The sequence below is a fragment of the Ornithorhynchus anatinus genome, chromosome 9 (genome assembly GCF_004115215.2).
Source record: "Ornithorhynchus anatinus isolate Pmale09 chromosome 9, mOrnAna1.pri.v4, whole genome shotgun sequence".
In the NCBI taxonomy this organism is placed as follows: Eukaryota; Metazoa; Chordata; class Mammalia; order Monotremata; family Ornithorhynchidae; genus Ornithorhynchus; species Ornithorhynchus anatinus.
The window spans coordinates 55,820,153-55,828,022 of NC_041736.1; the positions used below are offsets into that span (position 1 = coordinate 55,820,153).

Below are 7,870 nucleotides of genomic sequence, written 5' to 3' on the forward strand. Positions count from 1 at the left end.
TGAACCAGGGCTGCGGTTACAAAAAAAAAAGATAATCAGTCTCTGTTCCACATCGGGATCACCACCTTAGAGGACGAGAGAATAGATATCTTATCCCCATTTTACAAACGCGGAAATAGAGGTTAAAGGACTTGCCCAAGTTGAGAGAGCAGGCTAGTGGCTAACCTCAGACTGGAACCCAGGTTTCCCGACTTCCAATGCCGGGCTCTTTCCAAGCGCGAGGTCATATTTCTTATCTCCAGGAGCCCGTGGCATTTTTGTTTTTGCCTCCCCGTCTCCATCTATCCGAAGATCCCGCTCAAAAAGAGCCGTTCCGTTCTTGACCGCAGGGCCCCACGCCGGTCTCTCTGTGGCAACTGACTCCCAGAGCTTAGCCGAGATGCCGCAACGTCGGAGGTCTCGCTGCATTTACTAACGCTAAGCTACTGTCGAGACAAGACGCCGTAGGTGGAATACCTTCAAGGAGCGAGTGGGTTCCCAAATGTTTCATCCTCACGGAGAGAGAAGCCCAATACGTGCATCGCATTAGAGTCCCCCTCGGCCGACCGCTGACTCGAGAGTGCCGGGAAGAGAGCGGGCGTCGCCTGCCAGGGGCTGGAATTTAATATCCTGCCATAAAAGCCATGGGAGGCTCCCGTTCATCTGAAACCTAGAACCTGTAATAAAAACAGCGAAAAATTCCAGGCCGGCATGTTGTTCGTGCTGTCTCTTTGTTGGCCAGGGTTTCCAACTGTGCCAAAACTGCAAAGAGGAGAGATTTGCCTGAAACGACAGAGGGCTGCTTCGGTGAGAGGTGGAATTCCGGGAGGTGGGTTCACCTATGTGTGAAATCCCAATTTTTACAACTACAGGATACGGGCAGAATTTAGGTCACAGAGGTGCTTTGAGAGTGGTAACAGAGATAGCGGGGAGAACGCTCTGATTTACATGATTTTAGTTAAGGTGTGATATCGGCTGTTACCCACCCAAGGCAGAGACAAAACCAATGGGGCACGGGAGCAAAACCGACGCCCGCGTGAAAGGCAAACGCTCACAAACACACATATCCCTTAATGACACCCAGAAGCAGCCTTGCATCTCAACCACCGAAAGGCATTTGCAACTAGTTCCTTTTGGAGCAATCATACAGATCAGCAGAACTGTTTAACAGTCAGCTGCTGATTCCAGCTCTGCCCTGTTTGCCTTCTGGTCAAAAATGGATTTTTCCAACATTCGACACGGCATTGGCATCGATCCTTCCATCGATGGGATTTACTGGGCAATTACTGTGTGCGGAGCACTATACCAAGCACTTGGGGGAGTTGGTAGACATGTTCCCTGCCCACAAGGAGCTCAGAGCTTGGAGATGCGGGAAAGGGAAAGCAATAGTGAAAGAGCGTGACCTGGATTCACCCTGGATGGGAAGGGCAAAAAGTGGTGGAGAAAGAACAGCCGAGAGGGGGATAGAGAACAGATGGATTCGCTGGCTCAAGGAACACCCCCCCTCCTCTCGCGATCTCGGGTCTCGTACCCTAAGGCCAGCCAGGAAGGAGCTGAAAATTTCAATCCTCTTCTCCTCTGCCTGTTTTACTGTGTATTTTTTTGGTGTTTTTTCTCATTCTCAGGGACTTCCCCGACCAGGAATTTTCCCCGGAGTAGCAATCCCTTGGAGGAGGTGGAAAACACTGAACATTTTACCAAATAACTTTAGACACCAACACCCCTCCCCTTCCACCCTTCACTCCCCAGCCCATCGCTGCTTCCAAACTGGGCTCCCGATGGTTAGAGGTGCATGAGCTGGAAACTGTCAGGTCAATTTAAATTGTAAAACAAAGTTACGGGTAAGTTATTTGTTAAGAAGTCTTGCCGAGCCTCAAACCTCCGTGTCCACTTTGCTGCCACAATTAATTCGAAGCCATTTTCAAGTTGCGATTACGGGCTGCAGAACCTCGGGGGAAAGACGGTACCGCCCGTGCGTTAAATCCTCATTCTGTTGGAGCTTAATGAAAAAGATTGCGATATGGGGGTGTCGGTTGGGAACCGGTGATCAGAGGGGCCTTTCATTCTACCCTGAGGAAGTGTAGTGAGATTCTCACCGTGCCCTAGTGGAAACGAAAAGGACGACTGTTTGCCTCTGACTCTGTCGGGAAATCCGACAGACCAAAGACCCGAAACCACCCAGGTTCACGTATCAGGGGTCCGTATATACTGTGAATACATTTGTATCCTGGGTTCTTGTATACTAGGCTGCTGTGCTGTCTGAGGATGGTGCTTTTAAAAATTCTTTCCCAATTCAAAATATCAAGGAGAAAGTTTTGAGCTTTCTGTGGTATTCTATGGACTAAGATTGGCAACAGACAGATCCCAAGGTAAGAAATAAACTCCCGTGGATTCATTTTAAAATTGACACGGGATCCAACTCGGCCAGTAGACAGAGCCTCGGGCTGGGAGTCAGGAGACCTGGGTTCTAGGCCCAGCTCGGCGCTTGGCCTTCTGGGTGACATTAGGCAAGCCACTTAACCTCTCTGAACCTCAGGTTCCTCATCTGTATAGTAGGCATAAGAGACCTACTCTCCATCCCTCTCTGATTGCGAACCCTTGGTGGAAGAGGGGCAGGTGGGATTATTTTTTTTGTATCTACCCCAGTGTTTATCGGAGTGCTTACTACATCATAAAGACTTGATCAATAGGGTGTTTTTGTTACTATTAACTCGAATGATTTTCCCGATCTTCTACATACTGTTTTACACAGCCGAGACCGGTTTTCACTGCCAAAACAAAGCCTACACAAAACTCGCAAAGAACCCAATACTGCGTTTGGCCTAAAGACGCAGAGTGTTTCGGTAGCTGTCTCTACTAACGGTAGTAATGGCGTTTATTGAGTGCCTAATAAATGAAATGCATTCATTCATTCATTCAGTCATCTTTATGGCGCGCTTACTGTGTGCAGAGCTCTGTACTAAGCGCTTGGAAAGTACAATTCGGCAGCAGATAGAGACCATCCCTACCCAACAATTGAGCGCTCGGGATAGACAACGGAACCGCAAGACCATTTCACTGGCCATAAGAAGCGTTGCAAAAATAGCGCGCGTGTATGTGCGTGCTTGTGCTCGGTTATGTGAATCACGCGTAACGGTATGCCGTAATAGACATACGGGGCACACACACAAAGGGTGAAACGGATGTAAAATGTAGCACTCAATAAATACCACTGATTGACCGAAAAGGAAGAACAACTATATACAAATACAAATGTATACAGTCCTGGATCCTATCTGAAGTCGAAGCTATGCCGGTGTGCTGGAAAACCTATTCTTGCGGTTGGAAATTAGCCACTACCAAAAACTCGTCTCACACATATTCGTTTGAATTTAACGAGTACACCACTCTGCCGTGATTCTGTCCGACTCTGCAAACTGGGAAAGGACGAACGAGTCCCGGCATTAGTGACTGAAGTGGGCAGGGAACACCACATTCTCCACCGGACTCTCCCAGGTTCTTGGTTCAGTGTTCAGCCAAGACTGAGCACTCGATATCCAAAATCGATCATCTGATAGGTAGATGATAATCGATCGGGCCCGGCACATTTCATAAACTGCTGAGGCAACCGATGAGAATTAGAGAAGGAGCATGGCCTAGAAGAAAGAGCAGGGGGCCGGGACTCAGGGGACCTGGGTCCTAATTCCAGCTCCGTCACTTGCCCTCTGGTGACTTTGGACAAGTCAGTTAACTTCCCTGTGCCTCAGTTCCCTCATCTGGAAAATGGGGGTTCAATACCTGCTCTCCGCGCTACTTAGACTGTGAATCCCAGGTGGAACCTGATAATCTTGTATCTACCCCAGCCCTCAGTACAGTGTCGGTATTTGTATTTGTTAAGCGCTTACTATGTGCCGAGCACTGTTCTAAGCGCTGGGGTAGACACAGGGGAATCAGGTTGAGAAGCAGCGTGGCTCAGTGGAAAGAGCACGGGCTTTGGAGTCAGAGGTCATGAGTTCGAATCCCAGGTCTGCCACTTGTCAGCTGTGTGACTGTGGGCAAGTCACTTAACTTCTCTGTGCCTCAGTTACCTCATCTGTAAAATGGGGATGAAGACTGTGAGCCCCACGTGGGACAACCTGATTCCCCTGTGTCTACCCCAGCGCTTAGAACAGTGCTCGGCACATAGTAAGCGCTTAACAAATACCATCATTATTATTATTATTATTATTAGGTTGTCCCACGTGGGGCTCACAGTCTTCATCCCCATTTTACAGATGAGGTAACAGGCACCGAGAAGTGAAGTGACTCGCCCACAGTCACACAGCTGGCAAGTGGCCGAGCCGGGATTCGAACTCATGACCTCTGACTCCAAAGCCCGTGCTTGGCACACGGTAAGCATTTAACAAGCCCCATCGTTAATTAAAAAATCGGAAAATCGTCAATAGAAAACACAACGGTTAAAATGTCCCAAACGGGGGTAACTGCGCTAGGAACTGGGATAGATTAGATTCTAAATGAATTTTCCAAGAGGAATTTCTACTTTAACCTCCAATTCCACGCTAGTGGAGACAGAGGCCACAGTCACATTCACCTTCATGGATGTCTGGATCGTGTAGCTGCCACTCTTTGTTACAGAAGTAACAGAAGTATCTGTTGCCGCATTGTCCATTCCAAGCGCTTAGTACAGTGCCGTGCACATAGTAAGCGGTCAACAAATAATCTTGAATGAATGAACAGAAGTACGTACCTTGAGTCCCGCGTCCAAAAAAACCACGATTTACATGGCCCTCAGGGAAAGCTGATCTACCAGGGTTAGGGATGGAGGAACCAGAGAAAAAGTCGCGGTGCGTCTAGATATTTCTCAAACACTCCGGCGGAGGTTCTGTCCAATACCCAGGGAGAGAAGGGGGTAAAGCTAGACCAAGCGACACGGTACCGAATACGTGGGCCTCAATAAACACACAAGCAAACTTCTCTGAGACACACACAGTTCTAAGCCTGGGTACTTCAGAGTCAGCGTGTGGAGGAGGCTATCAGAGCAAGCAAGACTGCCAGGGCGCGATCCATCAGGAAGAAGCACGTGAGGAAGAGATTCCTCTACTGACTTTAAAGGCTTCGCCTTGCCTGCTGTTTGGGTCGCTTTCTCTGCGGATCTTGGGGTAGACAGCCCCCCCCCCAGGCAACAGGTGCTGAGAAAACGAGAGCTACGCTACACGAAGGAATACTTTCGACTAAAAGGCGCTCGGACCCGGGAGCGGTTTTGAAGATCTCTAAAGTGGAGACTCTTCTAGGTCTCCTTAAGAAACTAAGTCCAGCAGCCAGGAACTTCCTAGGACGGAGGTTACGACAGGGGGAAACGAGACGGCTCTCGTCCCGATTAAGGTCTTTAACGCTCGATGACGTAGGAAGTGGCTGAAGTGATACGGGATACGATTCGCTCGACTCATCCCGTTTTCAATCGTCGCGGACTCTCGGCAGCGAACCTGCCCGAGTCAGGCTTCCCGAAGCGTCTGAACCTTGAAACGTGAACCTCGTCGCTGACTTCTGTTACTGAAGAATCTTCAATCTCATAATAATGCACCCAGCGGGGTCAAATTTTGGTCTTCCTAACAATTTAACTGCTCAGTTCCTTCCGATCTGCATCACCGAATAGCGGAAATCGGAAAGAATTTCAAGAGTTCAGGGAGTCTGGCCTCCCGCCTCCAGCCAGGATGACAATCGAAATTGACTGAGTTGCAAATCCACCCCTGCGTGTGAGGGCCTGGGTCCCGGGCAACGTGAATTCTACTACCGGCTCTGTCCACCGGCCTCTGCGACCTCAGACGACTGACTTTTTTTGGAAATAGTACTCGTCAGGCGCTCGCTACGTGCCAGGCGCAGCACTGAGCACGGGACGGGTCGATCGGGTTGGATACGTTCTCTGTCCCAAACAGGGCCGACGGTCTTAATCCTCTTCTTACGGATGAGGTGACCGAGGCACAGAGAAGTGAAGCGACCCGCCCAGGGTGACAGCGGACGAGTGGAGAAGCCGCTATCAGAACCCACGACCTCCTGACTCCCGGGCCTATCCACTTGGCCACGCCGCTCGGATCTCGGGCGGCTCTCACCTCTCCGTAAATCCGGGGCTGGAGGAAGGGGAGGCCGAAAGGAAACGGATCAGCCTCCACTCGGGGACCGAACCGGAAACGGCGAAAGGAAGAACCGGACGGAGGGAAAAGGGAAAGCGTCCGTGACCGAGTTTCGCTGGCGTTTCCGGGCACTCCGGAGTCGAGGGCACGGAGGCAGCTGGAAATGAGCGCGCGAGGCCAACGGAAGAACGGAAGGGGCCAGGAGGATCCGCCGCCCGTCTCGTCGACGGCCCGTCCGCTCGCGGGACGGAAACGGGCGGCCCGAGCCGCGTCCCCGTCTCCACCCGAACCCCCGGGCCTGGCAATCAATCAGCGGTAGCTATCGAGCACCCGCCGCGTGCGGAGCGCTGGAGAAAGCGCTTGGGAGAGTACAAGACAACAGAGTCGGCAGACACGGTCCCCGCCCCCGACGAGCTGAGGGTTTATCCTACCTGGGAGCATCCCGCCTCAGCTCGAGCAGGTTTCGGGGAGCAGCCGTACCGCGCCTCCGACGCGGGGCTCACCGGGCCTCGGTCCCACCGAATCTCCCTCCACCACCCCAAGGGCCGAGAGGGCTGATACCGTCAGGATCGTCCCCAGGCCCTTCCCCTTCCACTGCCCAAGCCCCCCCCGGGGAGGGAAGGAAGGAAGGAAGGGCACGGGCAAGCCGGGGAGCGGGGCCGGGGGAGGCTCCGAAACTCACGCCAACGGATCAGCCCACACCTCCCCGCCGTCCCTCGTCCGTGGGACGGACACCCCGGTCCACGCCCGGGTCGCGAGGTCCCCGGGGAGCCGTGCGGCCGGGGCCTCGGGAGCTCGGAGTCGGAGCGGGCCCAGGGGAGCACGATGCCCGCGGCGCAGAGCGGGCGGGGAGGGTGCCCGGGCCGCACGGCGGTGGGGGGAGGGGGAGGTGCTCCACAGGCGCTCCCCCCCTCCAGGGGCGGAGGAGAGGGAAAGGAGGACGGGGGGAGGGGGGCAGAGGAGGAGGAGGAAAGGGAGGCAGAGGGAGGAAGGGTACAGGAGGAGGAAGGGGAGGAGGAGGAGAAGGAAGGGTACAGGAGGAGGAGGAGGAGGAGGAGGAGGAGGAGGAGGAGAGGTGGAGGAGAGTGAAAGGGAGAGGAGGAGGAGAGGTGGAGGAGAGTGAAAGGGAGAGGAGGAGGAGGAAAGGGACAGGAGAAGGACAAGTGGAGGAGGAGGAGGAGCAGGAGGAGGAAAGGTGGAGGAGCAGGTGGAAGAGGAAAGCTGGAGGAGAGTGAAAGGGAGAGGAGGAGGGGGAGGAGGAGGAGGAAGAGGAGGACGGGGGGGGGGGAGGAGGAAAGGTGAAGGGGAGTGAAAGGGAGAGGAAGAGGAGGAGAAGGAGAAGGAGGAAGGGGAGAGGGGGAGGAGGAGGAAAGGAGGAGAGGGAGAGGAGGAGGAGGAGGAGCATAGGTGGGGGAGGAGGAAAGGGAGAGAAGGAGGAGTAGGAAAGGTGGAAGAGAAGGAGGAAAGGTGGAGGAGGAAAGGGAGAGGAGGAGGAGGAGAGGAGGGGGAGGAGGAAAGGTGGAGGGGGAAAGGGAGAGGAAGTGGAGGAGGAAAGGAAGGGGAGAGGAAGAGGAGGAGGAAGGGGAGAGGAGACCCCCCCCCCCCCCCCCGCCACCTCGGCCCGCCGCTCCCCCTCGGTGCAGAGTCGGGAGGCCAAAGCGGCGGGGGGCGGGGGGCGGGGCCGGGCCGCGGGAGGCGGGGGGCGGGCGGCGGGCCCCTCCGGCCGCCACGACCCCCTCAGCCCGCATCCCTCGGCCCCTCCCGATGGCCGGCCGGCCCGCCCG

At 54.2% G+C, this 7,870-nt stretch overlaps 1 long non-coding RNA gene across 1 annotated transcript in view; it reads right to left on the minus strand.

Annotated features, from left to right (window-relative positions):
• The window catches only part of LOC114814183, a 35,836-nt gene extending 28,927 nt beyond the window's left edge, over positions 1-6,909 (minus strand). Inside the window, exon 1 of the long non-coding RNA XR_003761934.1 lies at positions 6,518-6,909. This is a non-coding gene — a long non-coding RNA (uncharacterized LOC114814183). The remainder of the gene's footprint in view (positions 1-6,517) is intronic.
• Positions 6,910-7,870: the final 961 nt, after the last annotated feature.